Source organism: Gadus chalcogrammus, chromosome 23 (assembly GCF_026213295.1).
Source record: "Gadus chalcogrammus isolate NIFS_2021 chromosome 23, NIFS_Gcha_1.0, whole genome shotgun sequence".
Classification (NCBI taxonomy): Eukaryota; Metazoa; Chordata; class Actinopteri; order Gadiformes; family Gadidae; genus Gadus; species Gadus chalcogrammus.
Window position 1 is genome coordinate 10,655,079 of NC_079434.1, and position 26,272 is coordinate 10,681,350.

The following is a 26,272-nucleotide window of genomic DNA, read 5'->3' on the forward strand; positions in this document are numbered from 1 at the left end:
TCTCTTCCTGGGAACCTTTAGATTTCTCCCCCCATTGGATGAGGAGAATCCAGCAGTTATAATCTGGTGTGGGGCTGATTCGGCCTGTCCCTAGTTCTCTCTTTGCATAACAATGTAAATGAGGTTGAAGGACGGAGAGAGTTTTAAGATGAAGACAGGTCTTAACAGAGCATGGATATATATTTTAAGTACTTTAATGCTATATAGTACTTGTGCTGACGACCCCCCAAAAAACCAAATATACTATTGTTTTCCCCAATTGATAATGCACCTATTTCAGTTCCAAACCGTAAAATGGTAAGGAGAAACAGAACAGAATGCAGGCATACAATTAAATATTTTCAATGCTAAACTAATATCAGTGAACTCAAGAAATAATTTTGACTAGTTTATGTGATTCTTGGGTATTTTAGGTGAAATGTCAACCTTTAGAAAGAGAAAAAAGAAAAAAATTATACAAGCTAATTACTAATGGGGTAAACTATTTTGAAGTAAATCAAGATGTGTTAGATATATTTGCATCATTTGCATTCTTCTTAAATGTTTTGTTTTATATATATATATATATATATATATATATATATATATATATATATATATATATATATATGTACTGTGCTGTCTTTGTGGACCTTCCTGTTTCTTGAATAAAGTTATAATAATAATATTCACATCGACTGAAGGTTAAGCGATAGTTTAGGGTTAATAATGCAATGACTCCTCATTTTCTCCTTGATCCAGCCGGTGACCCACAACTGTCTGTATCAACTATTTTTTAGTCGCATCTGCGTCAGCAACTGGGCGGGAAGTTATCAAAACGGCACAGATCATTGGATGTTTGATTCTTACTCGCGAGGTGATTGGCGAGGCGGATGTCACTCGGGAACGTTTGGCTTCCCGCGCCATTCAACGTGCACACGCAATTCAGCTAGGCACGTCCCCGCCAGGAGACTGTCTGGACTCTGTCTGAAACTGATAAAACACAACATGGACTTTAACTCCCTCTATATTCGCCCCCCCATTAGAGAAATACAACGAAAGGATGGATTTTACGTCTCGCTGGAAGCGCCGCCATCACCCTAGCTTTACAGTCAACCAGAGTGACGAAACGAAAGTTTATTGTCAGTCTACAATTGTCAGCAGACAGTTCTTTATGACCAGGTAAGATACGACTGCGTTTGATATCCAATGGTAGCCGTGCTTTTTGGGCAGGCTTTCAGTTGCCTAGTACTGTGATATATTTGTATAACGTATAAAATGTGTCAACGGTTTGTTGTCAACCGGAGGCGGCCCGTGCAGCTGTCCCGTGTCCGCGCAGCCGTTTTAATGCCCATGTTAGAGCTCACCGCTCACCTGCTTCACGCTCCGGTCCACGAGTATGCGCAGGTGACGCACCTTTGCTCACGTGAATGCCGTCATTTTAACCGGTGCGCGCCAAACATAAGCCCACGTGAGCATACCTTGTAGTCAGCAAATTATACATCATAAAACACACAGCAACATACAAGAAGACTCGTCGTATTTATTCGTTTACTGACTATAGCCATGTACAAGCCTGACCCACCAAACTGAAAGGCATGACACTTTTGAAGGTGTAGTGTCATTCTGTGTAGGCGTTAATGATAACGTCCCCAAGATGAGCTCGGGTTCACAGCTTTTCCACATTCAGCAGGATTCTGATGAATCTGGATAGCAGAGTGGTGATAGACAGAAGAGAGGTAGACAGAGGAGGTGAATCTCCTGTATGACCTACTCTACTACTGTATCTCCTCCTCTACTGTATCTCCTCCTCTACTACTGTATCAACTATCCTACTGACTATCACCTCTACTACGGTATCACCTCCTCTACTACTGTATCTCCTCCTCTACTACTGTATCACCTCCTCTACTACTGACTGTCTCACCTTCTAAACTATTGTCTATTACCTCTTCCACCTACTGCCTATCACCTCCTCTACTACTGACTATAACCTCCTCTACTATTGTCTATCACCTCCTCTACTACTGTCTATCACCTCCTCTACCTACTGTCTATCACCTCCTCTACTACTGTCTATCACCTCCTCTACTACTGTCTATCACCTCCTCTACTACTGTCTATCACCTCCTCTACTACAGACTGTCTGCCCACCTCTACTACAGACTGTCTCACCTCCTCTACTACAGACTGTCTCACCTCCTCTACTACAGACTGTCTGCCCTCCTCTACTACAGACTGTCTCACCTCCTCTACTACAGACTGTCTGCCCTCCTCTACTACAGACTGTCTCACCTCCTCTACTACAGACTGTCTCACCTCCTCTACTACAGACTGTCTGCCCTCCTCTACTACAGACTGTCTCACCTCCTCTACTACAGACTGTCTCACCTCCTCTACTACAGACTGTCTGCCCTCCTCTACTACAGACTGTCTCACCTCCTCTACTACAGACTGTCTCACCTCCTCTACTACAGACTGTCTCACCTCCTCTACTACAGACTGTCTGCCCTCCTCTACTACAGACTGTCTCACCTCCTCTACTACAGACTGTCAAACCTCCTCTACTACATACTGTCTGCCCTCCTCTACTACAGACTGTCTGCCCTCCTCTACTACAGACTGTCTCACCCCCTCTACTACAGACTGTCTCACCTAGTCTACTAAAGACTGTCTCACCTCCTTTGCTACAGAGTGTCTGACCTCCTCTGCTACTGTCTATCACCTTCTCTAGCACTGTTTCACCTCCTCTACTACTATCCATCTCCTCCTACTACTGTATCTCCTCCTCATCTACTGTCTATCAGAGACTGTCTCACCTCCTCTGCTAGTGAAGGTATATCACCTCCTCTAATAAAGACTGTCTCAAATCCTCTTATACAGACTGTCTTTCCTCGTCCTCTACAGACTGTGTTTCACCTCCTCTACTACAGACTGTCTCACCTCCTCTACTACAGACTGTCTCACCTCCTCTACTACAGACTGTGTTTCAGCTCTTCTACTACAGACTGTCTCACCTCCTCTACTACAGACTGTCTCACCTCCTCTACTACGGACTGTGTTTCACCTCCTCTACTAAAGACTGTCGCACCCCCTCTACTACAGACTGTCTCACCTCCTCTACTACAGACTGTCTCACCTCCTCTACTACAGACTGTCTCACCCCCTCTACTACAGACTGTCTCACCTCCTCTACTACAGACTGTCTCACCTCCTCTACTACAGACTGTCTCACCCCCTCTACTACAGACTGTCTCACCCCCTCTACTACTGACTGTGTCACCTCCTCTACTACAGACTTTGTCACCCCCTCTACTACAGACTGTGTCACCTCCTCTACTACAGACTGTGTCACCTCCTCTACTACAGACTGTCTCACCTCCTCTACTACAGACTGTGTCACCTCCTCTACTACAGACTGTGTCACCCCCTCTACTACAGACTGTCTCACCTCCTCTACTACAGACTGTCTCACCTCCTCTACTACAGACTGTCTCACCCCCTCTACTACAGACTGTCTCACCTCCTCTACTACAGACTGTCTCACCTCCTCTACTACAGACTGTCTCACCTCCTCTACTACAGACTGTCTCACCTCCTCTACTACAGACTGTCTCACCCCCTCTACTACAAACTGTCTCACCTCTTCTACTACAGACTGTCTCACCTCCTCTACTACAGACTGTCTCAACCCCTCTACTACAGACTGTCTCACCCCCTCTACTACAGACTGTGTCACCTCCTCTACTACAGACTGTGTCACCCCCTCTACTACAGACTGTGTCACCTCCTCTACTACAGACTGTCTCACCTCCTCTACTACAGACTGTGTCACCTCCTCTACTACAGACTGTCTCACCCCCTCTACTACAGTCGGCCTCACCTCCTCTACTACAGACTGTCTCACCCCCTCTACTACAGACTGTCTCACCCCCTCTACTACAGACTGTCTCACCTCCTCTACTACAGACTGTCTCACCCACTCCACTACAGTCAGCCTCACCTCCTCTACTACAGACTGTCTCACCCAATCTACTACAGACTGTCTCACCCCCTCTACTACAGTCGGCCTCACCTCCTCTACTACAGACTGTCTCACCCCCTCTACTACAGTCGGCCTCACCTCCTCTACTACAGACTGTAACCCCATCATGTCACTGCAGTCTTCTGCAGACAGTTTGGTCATGTGACTATATGGCCCCTCCAACATTTCAGTACCCGCCCCCAGCCCTCTGTCTCTGAGTCTCTACTGGCTTCTCCTGATCACTACTTGTTTCTTCTGGCCTTTACTGGTCTCTCCTGGTATCTCTTGTGTCTTAGGTCTGGGGTGAAGTAAACTGTGTAGTTGTATCCTGTGAGGTGTTATGCAGGATGTATGTAATCAGAGCCTTAATCATTAACACATATTACCATATATATAGAGATATCATTTCCAATCAATTTTACCAATATTTTATGCAACCATATTTCCAATATAATGTCCAACATTACCTATGTTTTTTTCTATGTGTATTTCTATTCGATATGTATGTTAATGCATACAATTACAATATTACCTGTGCTACTTATATGATATTATGTTTATTACCATATATTACGTATATTACGTATATAACCTATACTACCTATAATTACCGATGGGACATCGATTACCAATGTAACTTTTATTACCATATATTACAAATATAACCTAAATGACCTACTCTATATTACCTAAACTACCGATCATTACCAATATTACCATATTACATACATTACCAATATTAATATAAGCTAGGAAAACCCAATTTGCCAACTGAGGATTTTATAAACTATTGTTCTACAACTTCTGTACATCATTTAGCAGTTAATGACTATTTCAAAGGTTTTATGTGAATAATATGTTAATACTATCGCAAAGCATGTTTTTTCTCTGTTTTCTTAGTCTAAGCAATACTTTCCTTTGCCTTATTTTCTGTGCCGAAAAATAGTTTCAGACAAATTAAATTATATCGTATATATTATACGTATTCATTTTGTTATGAATACATATTAAATACATACATATAAATAGAAAGACATTTAATGCATATTTTATCAACGCATCTTCAAAATAATATTCTCCTCTTTATAAGATGGCGGTTCCAAAGGAATCTGCATGTTTTCTGTAATCAAAAGTTGATTTCAGTATTGTGATTATTACTGTTGTGTCTATAAACTGTTATTTTTCGTTAACACAGTTTATAGACAGGTCATTTGGTCGCTGTAATGCGATTATTCTCACTCAATTGTGTAAAAAAATATATTGGATATAACAAGCTTGCCGCACACATATGTTCGTACCAGTCAGATGATAGCAGTATTACAGTGCTTAGTATTAGGCTAAGGAGTGTTAAAGTGTATAGTGGAAGTGACCAGGGCTGTGGAATGACCAGCGGAGGGCTCATAATGGCTGGGATAGTACTGTTAACACATACTCTGTTTGATCAGTGTCTCCAGTCCATACACACGGTTAGCCATGGTTACACCCAGTTCACACCAGGCCCAGCGATACTCAAAAGCGATATACAGAAAACTACTGAAACTTTTTTCACAGCCCACCATTTTGGGGTGCTTTGTGTGTGTGTGTGTGTGTGTGTGTGTGTGTGTGTGTGTGTGTGTGTGTGTGTGTGTGTGTGTGTGTGTGTGTGTGTGTGTGTGTGTGTGTGTGTGTGTGTGTGTGTGTGTGTGTGTGTGTGTGTGTGTGTGTGTGTGTGTGTGTGTGTGTGTTTTCGATTGATTTGGGTTGGTAATATTCATGGATGACCAGCCAAGACACTTAATTATATCCAGATCCTATATTTAACTGTAGCATTTATACATCCTTAACATGTTGGACTAAAGTCAAAGTAATGTTAGGATTCCAACTGCAGCCATAATTTTCAGCATGTGTAAGCATACTGGAGCGTTAGCCCTATTGTAAATGTTCTTTAACGGGTTAGTAGTAGTACTGGAGTCATAGTCCCAACGTGTGAGTACTACTCGAGTCGAAGTCCTTAACCTGTTACACTTACAAGAGGCATAGACGTTAAACTATAGACCTACAGCAGTCAATGTCGTTAACGTGTCTTACCGGAGTCACAGTCCTTAACCTGTTAGCTGCAGGAGTCATAGTCCTTAACCTGTTAGACCTACAGGAGTCATAGTCCTTAACCTGTTAGACCTTCAGGAGTCATAGTCCTTAACCTGTTAGACCTTCAGTAGTCATAGTCCTTAACCTGTTAGGCCTACAGGAATCATAGTCCTTAACCTGTTATACCAGCAGGAGTCATAGTCGTTAACGAGATAGACTAACAGGAGTCATAGTCCTAAACCTGTTAGACCTAAAGGAGTCATAGTACTTTACCTGTTAGACCCACAGGAGCTATAGTCCTTAACGTGTCTTACTGGAGTCATAGTCCTTAACCTGTTAGAACTACTGGAGTCATTGTTGTTAACCTGTTCGACCCACAGGAGTCATAGTCGTTAACGTGTCTTACTTGAGTCATAGTCCTTAACCTGTTAGACCTACTGGAGTCATAGTCCTTAACATGTCTTATTGGAGTCATAGTCCTTAACCTCATAGACCCACTGGAGTCATTGTTGTTTACTGGCTCGTCCTACTGGAGTTATAGTCCTCAACGTCTTAGTTTTAGTAGTGCTGCTGACAAATTATATCCCAGCATGCTCCCTTTTCTGGATGCAAAATGAGGACTCGTTGAATCTGGGTCACACAAATGCCACTATCAGCATCTTTAAGGTGTTAAGGTAAGATTCCTACTCGGGTGGTAGTTGTTCCAGTTGAGTCACGATCCTTTGGGTGTTGATCTTACTAGTCCTACTGGAGTGGTAGTAGTCCTACTGGAGGCCTTATCCTTAAAATGTTTGGGTTAGTAAGCGTTATCTTTCCAACCTGTACATTAAAAAAAATACATAAAAAATGGTTCATCAAATATCTATAGCTTACATCTCCCACAACCTCATCTACATATCATCCCCAAGTGAGCTCAACCAACAGGTTTGAAACCCTGCCTTAACATCGAAGGAGACCTGGGCGGACATTTACTGAAGAATACAAACAACCTGTTCTTATCCTTTCAGATTCAAAGTGTTTATTGTCATTATGCACAATAAGAAACATGTTCTCAGTCATACAATGAAATTCAGATGTGTCCCACACCTCAGTTCCTCAGCGACAAAATGTCTGAAACTTTAACTTTAGTCATTGGTTGGATTGTAACCCGCTGTACATTATATCTATATATACATATATTATCGCACAGGAATCTATTATTTCCGATCAGTACATTTGATTATTTTTAGGTATGGGGGAAAAAAAATCGAGGCAGTGTTATGACTTCGATCAGTTGTTTGTCTTTGTGTGTTTACCAGTTTAAACACCTTTTTGAAATATAAAAAGCGACATCAACTTCTACACATTTTACTCTGCTCTCATGCCTAATCTTCTACTTTGCCTCTCTTGGAGCACAGCGGACTGGGGTAGATCTGAAAATGTGCATTTTGAATTGGGAATTGTTTTGAATCGAGAATCGCTGCCCTAATTATTTTATGTAAATAGATTTTATATCGATAGATTCCATCAAAGACATTTCTTATAACTCGATTTTATCAGTAGTTTATATCGGTATCTCACATATTAATATTTATATGTATCAAGACCTTTTAAATAAATAATCATCATTTGATTTATAAATATTCCATATTTTACAGCAGAGTATTATATAACATGAGTATCCATGTTTACAAGATGTTCCATATACATCACAAAATCATGTAATCTGTGTTAGTATTCTGCTTTCTTTTCTCTTTTGCTTTTTTTTCTGTTTCCTCATCGAGCAACGTTGCCCTAATTATTTGATAGAAATAGATTTTATATCGATAGACGCTATCAGATAACTATATCGACATTTGTTTATCAGTAGATTATATAATTTTATTACACATTCACATTTATATGTATCATGATAATTTATATAAATAATCAGATTTCTATTTGTAAATATTCCATATTTTATAGCAGTAGTTTATAACATGATCATCCATGTTTAAAAGGTTTACATCTTTCTCTTTCTCTGCAGCTGGAGTCTTCCTTATCCGAGTCAAAGAGCACCGAAACCTAGCCGAAGATCTGGTCCTGCCTAGCCCAGGACTTGGCCCAGGACCTGACCCAGGCCTTGGCCCATGGTAAGACCAGTGTTGACCTGCTCCCTAATCTCCTGTGGATGTCTATAGTGGAGAGGAGGAAGGCTTTGTGTAATGCTAGGAATGCATTAAGGTGAAGCAGTGAGCGCTTCCTAGCGCCTTAGGGAAGGATGAGTGTGTATTTACGAACCTCCGCGTTTAATTGAAATGATGGCACCCATCACACTGATTTCTGCCATTCATTCTAAGTAACATTGAGTTATGATCTCTTCATAGCATAGACATGTGGGTTGTGGGTGCCCCAGCGCTCACTGGAAGATTAGCCAAAATGTGCTGATGCAAGGAGGGCGTCTGAATCTCCATGCTGCGTTCCTATTGGTGGACGGTCCCCCATGCAGCCTGGCTACAGAATCACAGGGATGACTGCTCGTAAGAAGCTCCCATCTTGGCTCCAACGCTGCCATGGCGATCAAACACCCTACTTCATATCGTGTAGCTTGTGGTCGTATAGCATTAGAGATGGGCATGATTCAGACCTTCATTATGCCATTGTCTATTGTGAGCTATGCTTGGTGGTTTGGTGTTGACGATGGTGGTGGTGCTGTGGTGGTGGTGATAGTGTTATTGGTGGGTGGTGCAGTGTTATTGGTGGGTGGTGCAGTGATAGTGGTGGTGGTGCAGTGATAGTGGTGGTGCAGTGATAGTGGTGGTGGTGCAGTGATAGTGGTGTTGGTGCAGTGATAGTGGTGGTGGTGCAGTGATAGGGATGGTGGTGCAGTGATAGTGGTGGTGCAGTGATAGTGGTGGTGGTGCAGTGTTGGGGTGGTGTTGGTGCAGTGATAGTGGTGGTGGTGCAGTGATAGTGTTGTTGGTGCAGTGATAGTGGTGGTGGTGCAGTGATAGTGGTGTTGGTGCAGTGATAGTGGTGGTGGTGCAGTGATAGTGGTGGTGGTGCAGTGATAGTGGTGGTGGTGGAGTGATAGTGGTGTTGGTGCAGTGATAGTGGTGGTGGTGCAGTGATAGTGGTGGTGCAGTGATAGTGGTGGTGGTGCAGTGATAGTGGTGTTGGTGCAGTGATAGTGGTGGTGGTGCAGTGATAGTGGTGGTGGTGCAGTGATAGTGGTGGTGGTGCAGTGATAGTGGTAGTGGTGCAGTGATAGTGGTGTTGGTGCAGTGATAGTGGTGGTGGTGCAGTGATAGTGGTGGTGGTGCAGTGAAAGCGGTGGTGGTGGAGTGTTGCCAGGCAGAAGGGTGTTGTCTCTGACAGTGGTGTGGCGTGTATGAACCAACAGTGTGTTTTAAGGGCTCTGCTGGCTCAGTGCCACGAGCCTGATCCATTAGCTCCATTCCCTCATGCTAGCGCAAAGCCCATCTGCACAGCTGGGAGGACTGCTAGCCAGACCCAGCCATCCATCTCAAGGCCAACCGCCTCCATTTTAGGTTTCAGAACCGCAGACCCACTTACGGCGGCTTTCAGTTTGCTGTACACCGCAATATCAAAAATGGACGCATTAAAGTGAGAAAAATGCTTGATGGCGCGTAAAAATATTTTTGATTGTGCTGAATTTATGTGTTTTCAAAATTGGTTGTGGGTTGTGAAATATTTGCCGTTCTATTGTTTTTAGGAAATATATTTCTCGTAGCATTTGTTTTTACGAAATGTTTTGAATGCTTGGGAGGATAGCAGTTATGAACGACAAAACAGAACGTGTATAAATCAATTAACTATATTCATACATTTAGATAACAGTTATTACATTTTGGCCCTTCCAAATCCAACATATAGTATTAAATATTAACGTCGCTAAATATTATGTGTGTTTGATATATTTTTCATAATGTATATCTTGATTAGTGTTAGTGTAAGATTTTTCTTTTATATTTCTCTTTATACAAAAATATTCAGTTAAAAAGACTATCTAAATCATTTTTCTCAGAAGAGGTGAGTAATAACGGTCTAAATTAAAACATTTGAATCAGCGAATGCGCAAACGGATAAAGTAACAGTAATTTGTTGACATTATTGACATTTGTAATAACATAATCTGTATAATAATTGAATCGCAAATAAACAGGCCTAGATGTCCTAATACCTAGCAGCATTGATATCATTTGTATTCAATTGGTTAATCGCTGCAGTCATTATTTTACCACACAACACTTTTCCTATATTATATCATAAATTGCGTACAATGTGTTCCTATGTAAATCAGGACCGTCCTGCCGTTCATGTCAAAAATGTGTTTTAAAAAATTCCTTTTTGATATTTTTGAGCTTTGGTCTATCTATGCACACATGTTGAGTAAATAAAAGCAAATATTATAATATCTATGATATCTAATATCGTTAAAAATGTATACGCAGACAATTTTTGTCGTGGTTACTATTAGTTGAAACTATATGTTTTCGCAAGCAAATTCTACCTCATATTTTGTAGATAATATCTATAACATGCCAGTGCTGTAAAATAATATATTATTCACTTTCTAAAATTAGCATTGTATTCTTGAAAATGTTAATCGGGACCATTTGTAATACACTTAGAATATGTACTTTTTATTTTGTTTAGTTTGAGTTCTAGCCTTTTCAAACTCCTCATAGTTGCATGGTATAGTTGGGAATCTGAAAAGATTAGTGGAATATACTGTACCTGCTGTCTTTATCAAGTACTGAAAAGGGCTTGGTAAAAAGTACTGTACTCCTGTCTTTGTTTGTGAGTGAAAGTAGATTGGTTAAAGTACTGTACCTGCTGTCTCTAAGTGTGTCTATAAGTGGAGGTTAGCCCACTAAAGTGGTGATCCGCTTTGAAAGGCAGCCTGTGTTCCTACGCCAGACGACACAACAGCCAGTGAGGAACGTATTAAGCTGGGCTGTGCCCTGCCATGAAAACTCATCTTGTACACTACTCCTACCCTCCATGTCCCAATGCAAACTCATAAAGTACACTACACCTAAGCTCCCTGGCCACATGAAAACTCATCTTGTCCCCTACATCTACGCTCCCTGTTCCCATGAAAACTCATAAAGTACACTACACCTAACTTCCCTGTCCCCATGTTAACTCATCTTGTACAAAACACCTAACCTTCCTGTCCCCACCACTACAAGTTGACTCTGGACCTTTTTCCACCACTAAGTTAGCTTTACGTACAAGGTTAGATGAGGTTGGGGTTAGGTTATATCTGTTATACTAACTGTGGTCTCAGATTCTATAATCAAGTCAATGTGTGCTGAATGGTTTTGGTGTGTGGGTGCTTGGGTTTCCCGAGTCATGCTATTGCAATTGGTTTTAGCTAGCATTAAAAATATGTCATCACAGCTATATTGATATAAGAAATTGGGCTGTCAGTCCTTAAATCAGTTAACATGATGCTGCTACACATGTTACAGGACTTTAACCTAGTACTTAATATGAGTTGTATCAGTGTATTGTATCAGTAGTAGCAGCAGTATTTTACCATCCATACTGAAGTTACATAAACTGAGTGGTTGAATGTTCCTGGTGTGCGTATTGTTGAACTCCAGCAGAGCAGTAATTGTTTTGACTCTAAAGACAATGTCTTGCTAGCCCATAAGCTCTCTGTATTTTGCCATCAGTCACATAGCATGACTCTGCAGCATGTGAATGAATCACCAAACCCCCCCTGCCCAGCGAATCAAAACAAAGCACCTCGTAGCGAACATCCTTATTTGTGTGTGGTTTGAAAGGCGAGAGGACTCATGTTGTAGTCTAGTGTAGAGAATGATTGTTTGAAAGACCAGAGAATGCATTTGGTAGTGTAGTGTAGTATAGAAGATGAATGCGGCATGTTTGGCTGTTTCGTCTCATGATGTGCACACGTTGCATGTCCTCTCCCAGTTTGCTGCGTTACACTGACAGCTCCAACAATCCTTCCTGCTTTCATTTGACTGCAAATCCTCCAGCCGCCTGCTCCTTAAATGGGACGGTGCTGGTCCATAGAAGCATCATGAAAGGTACGGGGGGATGGCGGGACATGGCTGACCACAGTTTGATTGTACTGCAAAGCTGCACGCCCGCTTCAATGGAACACAAACTTCGAGGGAAGCAGAAGAAACTTCAGCCCAAATTCAACTTCAGCTCTTTAGAGATAGCTCCAAACTTTCTTTGGCTTCCACATTCTCCCATATGCTTCACAGTATTAATCCCTTTTTTTTAAAAAGGAGAGGAGAGAGAACTTGTGGAAGAGCAGTTGAATGTCCTCCAGAGGAGAGGAACTGGAGAACTCCAGCGTCACTCGGAGAACTGAACTTGCATCTTTCTCATTTAGCACCGAAAGTGTGTTTTGATTCTGCAGCCGGCCTGCTTCTCAGTGTTCCCAGGAATCCTTATTATCGTGCGTCTTTATTATCAATCAGATATTTTCAACAAAAATATGTGTTAATCGTAATTAGCACACATCAACGCAATCGCCGAGTATGTTTTTAAATGTATATTTGTTAACCTTAAGTTCCTTCACTTAATTTTGGAAAAACTCCTAATTTAAATCTGTAATATCCATCGATAATTGGGCATGGCTGTGTCATAAGCGGATTCACCCTTTTCTGTCATTATATGATTGAAAAGTGGCAAATCGTTGTGACCTTTTATATTCCACTCCCACTACGACACCATCAGTAGGGTTTTTCAGGAAACACAGTTCTAGTCCATCAACTCAGCCTCCTCGTAAATGGAAAGGAGATTGGTTGGAGTCGGAACATGACGGATTTTGGCGAAATATACCCTCACGACTTACACAACACTTTCTAGTGCACACACATCTTTCCAAAGAACACTTTATATTGAAATGTGCTCTTGTTTGGGTGGCATTTGAGGCTCGCAGGTGTGTTGGGACGCGTTAAACGATTCCACGGTGTGACCTTTAGTGGATTAAGACGAGCACCGGCGCCTCCGGGTCTCCATCGCTCGGAGAAACGCCGCCACCACCACTAATTAGACTTCCTCTGCCGCTCTGGCAGGTGAAAGGAATGGTTTCTGGTGGCTTGATGAGCAAATATCTGCAGCACCAAATAGTGGTAACCTAATAAGTCTCGCAGGACTTTGAAAGTGAATATTTCATACGGCACAGATTTTCACCAGCCCCGCTGCGTGTCTGAGTTACATACTTGACACTCGGCCAGACATTTAATACTGGGCAGCGAGAGCCCAAGGCTGCTGGCTCTCTGTGCTGTCACACCGTGGTGTGGAAAGGTCAGGTCTAATGAAGTTGGGCCTGTGACCCCCAGCATTCACTCACTTTGCATGGCTCTCCTTCCCCCGCCGCCCCCCCCAGCCCATAATCCCCTTTTGATCCTAATTGATAGGCATTAAGGCGACCCTGATCCAGGAGTTGCCCCTCGCCCCCCCCTCCTGCTCGCCTCTCTGGGTGTCAGTGACACAAAGTGTGAAAGCGTTAAACCAAATGTGAAATTGATATTTTTCATGTTTGTGTGTTCAGAGAGCCAGCCAGTGTTGTGGAGAGAGGGAGCAGGGTTCTGAGGGTCCAGAGCCAGTGTTGTGGAGAGAGGGAGCAGGGTTCTGAGGGTCCAGAGCCAGTGTTGTGGAGAGAGGGAGCAGGGTTCTGAGGGTCCAGAGCCAGTGTTGTGGAGAGAGGGAGCAGGGTTCTGAGGGTTCAGAGCCAGTGTTGTGGAGAGAGGGAGCAGGGTTCTGAGGGTCCAGAGCCAGTGTTGTGGAGAGAGGGAGCAGGGTTCTGAGGGTCCAGAGCCAGTGTTGTGGAGAGAGGGAGAAGGGTTCTGGGTGTTCAGAGCCAGTGTTGGGGACAGAGGTACCAGGTTTTTAGTGTTCAGAACCAGGTTCTGGGTGTTCAGAGCCAGTGTTGGGGACAGAGGGAGCTGGGTTTGAGTGTTCAGAGGCAGTGTTGTGGAGAGAGGGAGCCGGGTTCTGAGTGTTCAGAGCCGGGTTCTGGGTGTTCAGAGCCGGGTTCTGAGTGTTCAGAGCCGGGTTCTGGGTGTTCAGAGCCGGGTTCTGGGTGTTCAGAGCCGGGTTCTGAGTGTTCAGAGCCGGGTTCTGAGTGTTCAGAGCCGGGTTCTGGGTGTTCAGAGCCGGGTTCTGGGTGTTCAGAGCCGGGTTCTGGGTGCTCAGAGCCGGGTTCTGGGTGTTCAGAGCCGGGTTCTGGGTGTTCAGAGCCGGGTTCTGGGTGCTCAGAGCCGGGTTCTGGGTGTTCAGAGCCAGTGTTGGGGACAGAGGAACCGGGTTCTGAGTGTTCAGAGCCGGGTCCTGGGTGTTCAGAGCCGGGTCCTGGGTGTTCAGAGCCGGGTCCTGGGTGTTCAGAGCCAGTGTTTTGGAGCGAGGGAGCTGGGTTCTGGGTGTTGAGAGTCAGGCAGTGTAGTGGAGAGAGGGAGCGAGGGGCTGGGGTGCTGGGGGGGCTCTTTAGGAAGCTTAACTTCTGACCTCTCCTATCCCACTGTGCGTTGACTGATACCAGCCCAGCCCGCTGTTTATCTTCAGCTCCTCTTAATCACTAAACTGCCCACTAATAAGAGTCTCTACAGCCTGCTACTTAATGCCTCCCCACCTTGTCTACATATCAAAGAACAGGTGCTGATACAGCTGCCTGGATGCTACTCATTTCCCACTACTTATACTACTATAACTCACACTACCACCACTAGTAATACTACTTATACTATTGCTACCACTACCAATCCAACTCATTGTGATACTAGTACCAGGATTGCTTCCACTACTGCTTGAAGTACTACTACTTCTAATACTCTTACTGAAACTGCTAGATTGTTATGCTAATCTACTTGATTCCTTCTTCTTTGTCTTGTATTTTCTTTTAAGAATTGCACTTTTAAGGATTGCTCATTTATTCTAGATGTAATTCCTGCCTTGGTAATCACTGTGTAATGTAATGATCCTGTGTTTGAAGGGTGCTAAAGACCTTTACTAATTTGCTTCTTTATGCATCACTACTATGTTGTTGTTTTTTTCTACACAGATGATCCTTGCCGTATTATAATATAATATTAGATTATTTCCTTAAATTGGTCAAAATATTGAACTTACTGTACTCACTAAACTACTTATATTATGACACATAATATAGATAAAAAATGTGCGAAAACCCTTGCATGTACAGAGGCACAGCAATCTAAATATAATAACCTTTTGATGGACGCTTTTATCCAAAGTGTCTTACACTTCCCAGGGTGCACAGTTTGATGTGACACTCTAAAGACAGTTTAAAGCATTCTGTTAGAGACGTATTTCATATTACCAAGGGAAGCAACATATTTGTCTGGTGAAGCAATGTGATTGGTTCATTCTGGATTTGATCGACCATATTGAGTTCTGATTGGTCAAACAGACTGGGCTGTAAGGAGGACGTTGGTTTGATAATTGGCAATAGAAGAAAAAGAAAAGATTTGACTTTAATGTAACCACATTTTTGCATGTTTAGTTGAACAATTAATTCATTTGATAGTATGACTTACCAGTCAACGGCCATGGTTCTGCCTTGTCTATATACCAGAACAGTACTGTACACAGGCAGTATATTAATACTTCTCTACACAGGCAATATATATATTTTATTGCCTATGTAAAGTAGTAATAATATACTGCCTGTGTAGAGTAGTAATTTACTGCCTGTGTAGAGGAGTAATAGACTACCTAGTGTAGTAGTAATATACTGCCTGTGTTGGCTAGTAGTTAAAGTAATACAGTGCCTGTGTGGGGTAATAGTTGTACTGTATACAGTGTAACTACTATCCTACACAGGCAATATATTACTACTACCATACACAGGCAGTATATTACTACTCTACACAGGCAGTATATTACTGCTAGTCTACACAGGCAGTAAATTACTACTTTACAAAAGCAGTATATAACTACTCTACACAGGCAGGATATTACTTCTATACAAAGGCAGTATATTACTGCTACTCTAACTCTACACAGGCTGTATATTACACAGGCAGTATATAGCTACTACTCTACACAGGCGGTATATTACTAACCTACAAAGACAGTATTGTACTGCTCTACACATGTATTATATTACGACTCATAGCGGAAGGGTTTAATACAATACATTGTTCTACAGGATTAGCTTCTCAGACTGCACTTCTCTCACAATATCATGTTCTCCTCTTCTCTGTCTCTCTCCTCTTGACAACCACAAGGTCATCAGAAATGCTGGGCTGTCCCTGTTGGTAGCCAAATTATATCTTAGTATGCAAATAACCAAATCCTGAGTTAACCATGAAAATGTGCCAGTGTGTAGAATCGACTTGCTTCCATGCTTTAACAACTAACCTGAGTGGGCTGTAGATGATAGTTACCTTTAGTTACCATAATATTTAGTACTTCTACAGAGTCGGGTTCTCCCCAGGATTTGTTGACTTGGTGGCGCTCTCACTTACTCAAATTCCTTAAAATTCCCTGGATAAATTTATCCAGGTAACCAATTGTGATATTGTTGATGAACGTTTTGGTTCAGATATTCTTTAATAGAGTAAATAGCTGCAGCAGAAAGTGAAAGTGGAATGCAGTAAGTGAGTGTGAACGAGTGGTTCCCGGGTGTGTTGGTGTAGCGCCCTAGTGAATGTGTTAGCATTGTGGGCAGCCGTGTGCTGGGTTGGAGCCTGGGTTAGCAGGGAAATAGCAGGTGTCTGGTTGTTTCCTGTCTTGTTGTTTCCTGTTGGTTTCACACGCCGACTGGCGACGAGCTCAGTGGAGCGTTGTTCCCTGTCTCTATAGGATTGGATGCTATTTCCAGTCTGTTGTTGTTAGCAGTAATGAGTGTAGCGTAGCCTTGCTAAGGCTAATTATTCAGCTAGAAGATGGCACAGAGGGTCCTGGCTGCTATGCTACACACCTGACTGGAGACAACACGCGCACACTAACACACAAACACACACACACAAACATAGAGGCACCCACACACACACATACATCTGTCTGTCTGTTCTTATGTATTTTAATGACAGTTGACAGCTAAACCATGAATGTGCAACATCTTCAAAGCAAGATATCCGTCTTTCAAAGACATGAGAGAATGTTTAAGATGACGAACTGCCTCAGGGACATATTCCCTCTCTAAATATACCACTCTCTTCTTTGTGTTTGCATCTAATCAAAATGTACAAATAAGAATCCAAACTAGGATGACATCCGATGATAAGAATACACAGAAGACACAGAAAGCTGGTGTCACCCAGTGTTCTAACTGACATTGTGGAATGAGAAATGAAGACTATATATTATGGTGACCTAGCAGCCTGAAGTCCAAACTCAGGCCCTGTGTCACTTTGGGAACAGTTTTCAAATCAGGATTCAATCCCGATTCGATCTCTGGTCTAAACAGACCAGTTTCAAAACTACTTCTAGAGCATGGAATTAGAGGAACTTTTTACTTGCTTGTACTTACTTTTCACCATATTGCCAAGAGTCCAGATTTGACATAAACTCTGGATAAATGGGACATTGACAGCAATACACTGGTTTTATGAAATCCTTTCCCAGCCTTTTATACAACCCTAACGGTTTTAACTGTTTTAACAGTCTTAACGAGGTCTCACCTGTCCAGGTGATTTGGTAAAGAATACACCTGGTGACGGTATAGGCATCGTGTTGAAGGGTCCTAAGTCACAAGACTGGGTGACACCCAACAAAGAGGTTTTGTTGCGTTTTTGCCTTGGGTCCACATGACAACAGAGTTTTACAAACGTCTTCCAGAGTGGAGTTTATAAAAACGCAGCCCTGTCTGCGCTGTGTGTACAGTCGAAGCCGTAGCTTTACCTTTTTGAAAACTACGACTATACACTGGGGTACAAAGCCGCTGTACGCCGTTGTACGTGCAAAACCGTTGTTGTGGCTCGTGGATTTCTTCTTAGTTTATTGCATATTTGCGCAGAAAAGGTACTCCACCGCCCATTGGTTTCGCATACTTACTATACCATTTTCACTCATCGTTATGTTTCGTGTGGACATTGATAGTTCTGAAAACGTTGTTGTGTGGATGCAAAACTGTTTGGAAAATGTAACGGAAAAAATGTAATATGTAAGGGATAATGGAAAAACTGTATCGCAATGTATCGCAAAATATCTCCCGATAGCATTACACGCAAAACAGGTTTATTTAACTAGAATGTCAGGCTCTGTGTAAATTCTCGCTTTTCCAGATTGAATTGATTTAAAAAAAAAAAATGTAATGCTTAAAAAAGTGTAATATTCTACACTCAGAGGAGTGTGTCCATAGCAACAGTCTATTCTTCATAGAAGTGGTCTGCTACACATCAATAACAGACCTCTGAATACCGTAGCTCACCAATCAGAATCGAGTATTCAACAAAACCATGTAATGGCAATACATAATAGTAATTCTGTCCGGTTGTGTGTTACTTACGTTTGTTTATATCATGTCCTGTTGTGTGTATTTGCCTATTGTCTGAATGCAAAAACTCTTACACAAATTAAGGTCCTAATGGAAAAAATATAATTCAGAATTTATTTGAATAAAGGTTTAGAATGATGCAGTTTACTCTGAAGAGAGAGAGGATGAGGGAGAGGACGAGAGAGAGAAAGGACGAGAGAGGAAGAGAAGATAAGAGACAAAAGACAGAAAAGAGGATTGGAAAGGGTTGTAAAGAGGCACTCACAGGTGTCAGCACGTGAATGAGCGTTGATGGTTGTAGCGTACGTACAGTCACGAAGGCGTGGGATTATTAATCCAGATTAAAACTAATCCCTGTTAGTCGTCCTGATGCCTGGAACAGAATTTGCTTATCTTTGATTACAACTTCTGTACTCATTGAAATGAAGCTGAATGGAATTTCAAATACAAATAATAATGGCTGTGTTCTGTTCTGTTTATTATCTTGTATTATGGGATGTGTGGCATAGTTAAAACCAAAGATTGTGTTTAATCCTAAAAATATGTATTTCCTTGTTACTTTTTTAGCATCTAAACATACAGTCTCACAAAGACCTTCGGTGTAAAGTACATTATCGTATTAATGGATTTTTGAAATTATTCATTTAAAACGTTTCATAAATCCTTAAATTGTACGAATTTTGTCTTGTCTTCATCTTTTTTTATATCTTCTGACTGGTATCTGACACTTACTACTAACTAGAAACCTAGAGTCTAGTTTAAGGGTTAGTCTAGGATAGTCTATGGTGACCTAGGTTGAACTAGATGAGTCTAGGTTAGTTTAGGATCTTGTTTTATCTTAATAAGTCAAGGGTGGAGTACGTTTACTCTAGGTTGGACAAAATTTGGGGGTAGTCTAGGATGATCCAGATTAGTCTGGTTTAGGTTAGTCCAGGTTGATTCAATGAGTCTAGGTTAATCTATGTGGTTCTAGATTCGTTTTTTCTGGACTGTTATAGTTTAGTCTGAGCAGGTGAAGCCCTGCCCTGCCTTCACCTGTGCAGGTAGAGATGGAACTCAACAGAGAGTCCTGGTAACTGAGATTACATCGGGGTCTTGGATGGCCTTGGCTGTGTCACGACGGGATGTTTAGGGATGTTGTCAGGGGCGTGGTCGGCTGAACATTGTTTGTGCGTGTTCCTCTGCTTCTGCTGTGAGTATGTCATGCTAAAGCCCTGCGTGTTGTGCAGCCGTGTATGTCAGAGCCCATGTACACGGCTCTATTTGTGCATGCAGATTGCCTTGCAGTGTGTGTGTAACTGTGAGGCATTACTGTATGTTTGGTGCCGTCTCCCCCAGCAGCGTGGCTTCCATTCAGGCTGTGAAGCCGTGCGCCCATTCTCCTCCTGGGAGCCATTCTCTTGTTGGGGCCCAGATGGCGGAGCGCGACGGAAGAGCCCCTATTGTCCCCGGAGCCCCCTGTGAAAGAGCCTGTCCTCCCCAGTGGGCTCCCCACCACCGGAAGGGCCCGTGAAAGGAGACAATCGGGCCGGGGTCCGTCCAGATTACAGAACACAGAGTTCATCTCCTCCCCCGCCCCCTGCAAGCGGACGCCTGACGCGGAGGAGCCCCGGCTTTGATCACTGGAGGGTGGAGGTGGTGATCCGACCTCTGGGGCCAAAGGCCAGCCCCCCCCCCCCCCCCTCTCCTGTTTACCCTGGCCTTGGCCGGGTCCAATGCCCCTTCCGGAAGGAGCCGAGGGGGCGGAGGGACGGGTTAGGATGAGGGGTGGCGGGGGTTACCGTGACCTGTCTAGACACTGTTGCCCGTTGCCCCGCTGTTGCCAAGGGGACCTGGTGAACTTTGACATAAACTGTAGTTGGTTAAAAGTCACTTTAGTCGTAGAAAAAAGAGGACGATTTGCCTTCCTGTCTTTTGGCAGGGCTGGGGACTAGAGAGTATGGAGGTTCAGAAGCCTCCGTCTGAATAAACAGATCATTACTGTGTTAGCTGCCTCTTTTGTTTTATAGCCAGTGGACACTTGCAAAATCGATATATGCTGCTTGACATTAGTTAAAAGGACAAACATTAATGTTTTTTTCCATTGTTTTTCTTGGTTTATAGTCGTAATAGGGCTTTTAACAAGGGGGCTTTTTGAGGGAGAGGATTTTTTCTCTCTCAAATGATTGAATTTGGTTTATTTTATTTGATGCTTTGGGATGCCGCTCTCTGTAAGTACTTGAATATAGATACGTCTACATTTAAAGAATTTTTTAAATGTAAAATATGATACATATTATAAAAAATATTTATACAATGTATTTTAGAAAATGTAAAAAGTCCACAATAATCATGCAATAATTCCCAATATATTTACAATGAATGTATTAATGTTTGCTACTGTACTGTATGTTACTTTAAGAATATTTACTTAACTTTGATAAGCCATCTTGATATACGGCCATTTGTAATTTAAACCTCACTGGACCTAAATAATCCTCAGTATTTTTATAATAATTGAAGCTTTAAAGAACAGTACGACTGGTTCCGCAAATAAATACTTTATTGGGATATAATGTTATATCTTATAAAAATATATAGTTATATTTAAAAGAAAACATTACAAAAAATAATTTCCCATGTAGGCTACTTGACCGAAACGGCGGTTTTCCAAAAAAAATTGAAAATTTGGAGTGCGATATAAAAGTCTACTGGATAGAGTAATAAGTATTTTGTTAGAATGTTCTTATACATAGCTTTAATTTATCCAAGCTGGAAACGTGTTGGTTTTATTGTTCTAAAGTGTCTGATACCTCACGGTCGTTATAGCGGCCGGGGTATTTTCCCGTGCTGAGCATAACGCTGCTGTGTGGTGGTTATTCTGTTTATTCTGGTGAGACGGCGTGGCCCAGTACGGTGAACACGGTTCAGCCTGGATGGTAAGATGGTGGTAAAGGAGGCGAAGGAGGATGCTCAGGTTGCTACAGCTACGGTTGGCATGATCTAACCATCATGGCCGCCACCGCTCAGCCCCACCCTCTCTCTCTCTCTCTCTCTCTCTCTCTCTCTCTCTCTCTCTGGGTACCCGAAAACAGTCAAAATGGCAGCCAGCGGTGGGCGCAGGCGCTTGAAGTCAGCAAGCACCTCAACGCCAATCCAAGCCCATCTGCGTCAGAGTCCTGAACTCCCTAAACATCTCTAAGTGTCTCCAGCAGTACTAGTAGGACGTAGTCCATGGCTCCGTCTGCATTATGTTAGGAGCACGTGCGCTGCAGCACTGTATGACATCGTCAATGCCTGAGTTTGTAGATTTCTGACAGAATGGTAAAGCTTTTGGGAACAGGAAAATGCATGGGCTTTCCTGGGGGGTATTTGAGGTAGCGCTACATGGGAAACTCTCTTTAACCTCCTATTAAAGTGACCTTTGGTATCTTTATTATTTTCATTCTACATTATTCTTCATTTTGGTGTAGAATAAGTCGCGCGATGGTCCAACATGTGTCGCACTGTCGAAACAACAGGATTTGTTTTGAACTCATTTGTCCCAAAGATCTCCACATAATCAGTGAATAAATTGTCCCCAATATCTAAAATGGAATGGAAGTATTTGTGGTACTATTTAATTTTACGGACTGCAGCATAATATTTTGTATTGTTGCATTGTTTTCTAATATGTTTCGCACTAGGGTTTTGTAGTATGTACTGTATTGTATTGTGCTGTATTTTCTTATATTTATGGAAGTATTGTGTATTTTCTCTTTACCCTTTTATCTCTTAACATACCCAGCCCGGAATGTCTTCGATAGACACAATGCAGTAAATACACTACTGAATAATTATACAGAGAGGTAACTGAATACACTCCAGCTCTTTACATGGTCTTATGTTACACTCAACTATATGGATCCATTTGTAATTACAACAAAGAAAACCAGATTCCAATCCATGCTATTAACACCAGGTAGGACTATCTTCGCTAGATACACCCACGCATTTAGGCTGCCGTCTCCTGTTGGTAAATGTTATAAATCGATTATTCGTTTACTCAATACATCTTCTGTCGAACAGGTTAAAACGATAATCAAAGAATGATAACGTTTTTCAAAATATTATGTGTTTATTGGGGTGTGTGCTTGTGTGTGTGTGCGCATGCACCCACTTCAAATCAAATTACTCACATGTTTATTCACATACTCCTAAACAATTGCACTTCTAAATAAATACTATAGAGATGACTTCTCCCTGCGTGTCCCTATTCAGAAAAATCCCTACCATAGCGTTGTGTTGTTGTCGTGGTGTCATTCAGGCATAGAGGCGTTCTTTGGAAAGCTGTTACAGGTCTTGATTGCACTGGGGCTGTGGTGGGACTAGTGCTAATTGTGCGGCGTGGTTCTGAATGACTAAACAAGCTCAGTGTTTGCAGAGGAACACTCCTTCAAGATGAATCCATTGTCACACTGCTTCTCTACCTTCCACTTGTCCTCGTCTCTGTAGGGAGCTGGTGGTGGTTGAGGAAGAGGAGGAAGAAGATGTCCTGCTAGGTGTGGTGGTCCACGAGGAGGAAGAGGAGGTGTTGTTGCTAGGACTGATGTAACATGGAGCGCCACGAAGAGGAAGAGGAGGAAGATGTCAGCGTGAAACTAGAAGAGGAGGAAGATGTCACCTTGAAGCTGGATGATAAGGAAGATGTTAGCGTTGAGATAGAGAAGGAGGAAGAGGAGGATGAGTAGGAGGATGAGGAAGATGTCAGCATGGAGCTAGATGATGGGGAACCATTGTGAGTGACAGGGAGGTCCCAGGAGACAGGAGGAGACTGAGGTGAGTAGGATCTGCCCTTGACCCTGTCTGGCTTCCTGTTGCCTGGCAACAGAAGCAGAGAAGGCCAGGTTTGTCATCACTGTACCGTCGACAACTCAATTTAAAGCAGCCTGCCATTTTATTATCGCCAGTGGAAACTTACTAGGTCTTATCTTGTGTATATTATGACTAAATTGTATTACCATAAATCAGTGCTGAGATTCGACCCACAGTGAAAGGTGCTTAAATAATTTTACTACTATTATACTACACGTTTCATCTTACGGCTATGTATGTATTTTTGTCCCTAGAGCTTAAAGTGTGCACGATTACTATTCAATCGCAACTATTGAAACCCTATGGTATTTAGCCACTGATAAGGTCTCCATGAAGCGGGTAGTGGTTTCTCTGATGCATCCGACCACACCAGGCCCTAGTCCTCCTCTCTGTGTTGGAAGAGAAACTTGCGTATGACTGGAAACAGTTGAACAGTACTGAACCAACAGACTGTGGCGTTGTTATGCCTAGCAGAGTTTAGAAACACTGTGCCGCAGTGGTTTTTACCTCAGATCCATGTCTGTGGTTCTGAATGTTGAGCCTTAGGGTGCTGGGTGCTATGGAGAGGTGGGTACACGCAACACACACAAATAAATACTGATAAAATATTTAATCACTGCAATCACTCTCAATGTATTGCTGCAGTCCACATGATATAACCTGTACGAAATATGTACTAAAACGTGATACAGCACAGCCCCTAATATGATCGAGAACCTTATATTTGTTATAATTTGATCAACTTGAGTGAGTAAATGGTGCTAGTCTCCACCCTTAAACATTACACATTGTTATACATGATTAAACATTAATGCTGTAGTTTATTGTTCTTGTTTTCCTCAAGGTATCTATTGTCTCCAGCTCCTTTGCTTATTTGTTTGTGATCGTTAATTTTTTCCAACACAATAAATAACTGTTGAGCAACATTGCAAGTGAGAGTGGTTTTATATATTCTTGCCAGAACAGGCCAAACGTTAAGGCGTGAAACTAAACGTTTGTGACCATCTGGTGAATTTAAATGTCCCTCTGTTGTCTTTAGATATAACTAATAAATAAAACTTGACGATTACGCCAGAAAAACTAAACAGCAAATACCATGTAAAGAAGGAAATGATTGCGTGCTAGAAACTCTAGTACACGGTAAAACTAAACACTGTACACGGTACATGTTGAACAACACTGCAATACTTGGTCAACTTCGTCTTTAGAGATATATTTTCTGTTTCTTTTATTTTTCTTGTTTAATTCTTGATTTCATTTTCATCTCTTTCGATTCTACTGCTATCCAGTACTTTCTGCTGTGACACCTTATCTAATGTCTCCAAAACAAGTGACCACATGGTAAAGTAAAACATAGGGTATACCCTAGTATGTGCTGCTTTAGGGTATTTGGTACACTACATACTAATAGGATTAACTGGCATGCCGGCTAAACTAAAGACTGGGGCACAGGGTACACTAAATACTAAGTCCACTCGGGTTATCTAAATAATCGGGCATGAGGTAAACAATAATTTGATATGCTAGGATAATGCGTACCCTAAATACTCGGGTAGTGTGAGAAATAAAGGGGTCGTACCGGGGTACAGGTTACACTTAATACCAGGCTGCAGGGTACAACCAGGGGACATAAAAGTGTTAAATCTTTGTTCTGAGGTTCCTAGGGGTGAACCAAAGCGTGTTGACAGCAGTGGGATGGCAGGGGAGGGAGGGGGGGCAGGGGGGGGCAGTGAGTGAAGCCTGGGTGTGACTCTAGAAACCCTCTTCTATTTGTCTTTTGTGAACTGAGGAAGCTCCGTCCATGACAGATCAAGGGTTGCCAAGGTGCTCTGAGAAGAGGGCTCGGCTGGGAGACCAAACACTCATTTCCTCCTGAGCTGGGTGTCCTGCTAGGGATTGACCCAGGGTCATTGACACCACACATCATGTTTGTCCACTTCCGCGTCGCTAATGAAAACTGTTGCCTCTCTGCTAAATCCGCCGTGGACTTTGTGTTGTGTGTTGTTGATTCCTGTGTGCCGATTGGCCACACCAAATCAACAAGTTTTGTCCGATGGTGTTTTATTGGCCGGCCCTGGAGGTTGGGTGGGGTGGGGAGAGGGGGGGGGGGGGGGTTGGTGTGGGAGTAAACACAGGGTCATGGCACCTCTTCCTCTTGGCCAACAGTTGAGCATTAACTTGTATTCTAACAAGATTAAAATATATTCGTCCTAGGGATTAGCATAGTGAGGTGCCCTCTACGCCGCTGCTCTTCCTGCGCAGGGTGCGAGCGGCGGGCTTTGATCTGCGGTGCAAGGCAGAGCCCCGGCTCCTAGCTCACCGTTCGAGTGCCTGGTGTGAAATCAGCCCGATGTCGTCCCCATTCTTCACCTGTTAACGTCTCTCGGGTCTTTAATTAGCTTTCCGCACACAAAGAGAAGGGCACCTCTGAGCCGATCGCAGACCCGCACCCAGGAATTGTTTACTGGGGTCCGTTTTCAACCCCGATAGGGCAACGTTTCTAAACTCGGTCGCTGTCCAGTATCCAGTGTGGTGCTGGGTTGAACCCAAACCAAACACTGATTGGTGGATCAGCGATAACGGCCTGCTAAAGGGGTTTTGTTGTGGTTGGGTCCCACAGACACATTAACATGATCTTATCTGCAGTAGGGGACCGGTGAGGGAGGGAGGAAGACAGGGATACTCTCTGCTCTCTGCCATCTGCCATGAGGTACTCTCTGCCTGAACAGAGATGCCCAATCAGGGCTGGACCTATAGCAGGAAGTGGTTCCAACTGATTGATACTGGGGTGTATACGCAGTATTTTAATGATATGGTTCTTAGCTCTGCTAACACAGATCTCCCAGACAGGGAAAACAAAGAGTGGTGTTTTTAATTTAGCCATTGTTGTCCCCTCACAGTTGGGCACAGCCGAACTTTACAGAGACATTCTAATG

The 26,272-nt window shown here is 42.8% G+C and overlaps 1 long non-coding RNA gene across 1 annotated transcript; it reads left to right on the forward strand.

Moving 5' to 3' along the window:
- The first annotated feature begins 920 nt into the window (after positions 1-920).
- On the forward strand, positions 921-24,272 carry LOC130377602 (uncharacterized). The gene is made up of 3 exons (XR_008894278.1): positions 921-1,161; positions 8,076-8,181; positions 22,977-24,272. It is a non-coding gene; the product is annotated as an uncharacterized LOC130377602 (long non-coding RNA).
- The last annotated feature ends 2,000 nt before the right edge of the window (positions 24,273-26,272 follow it).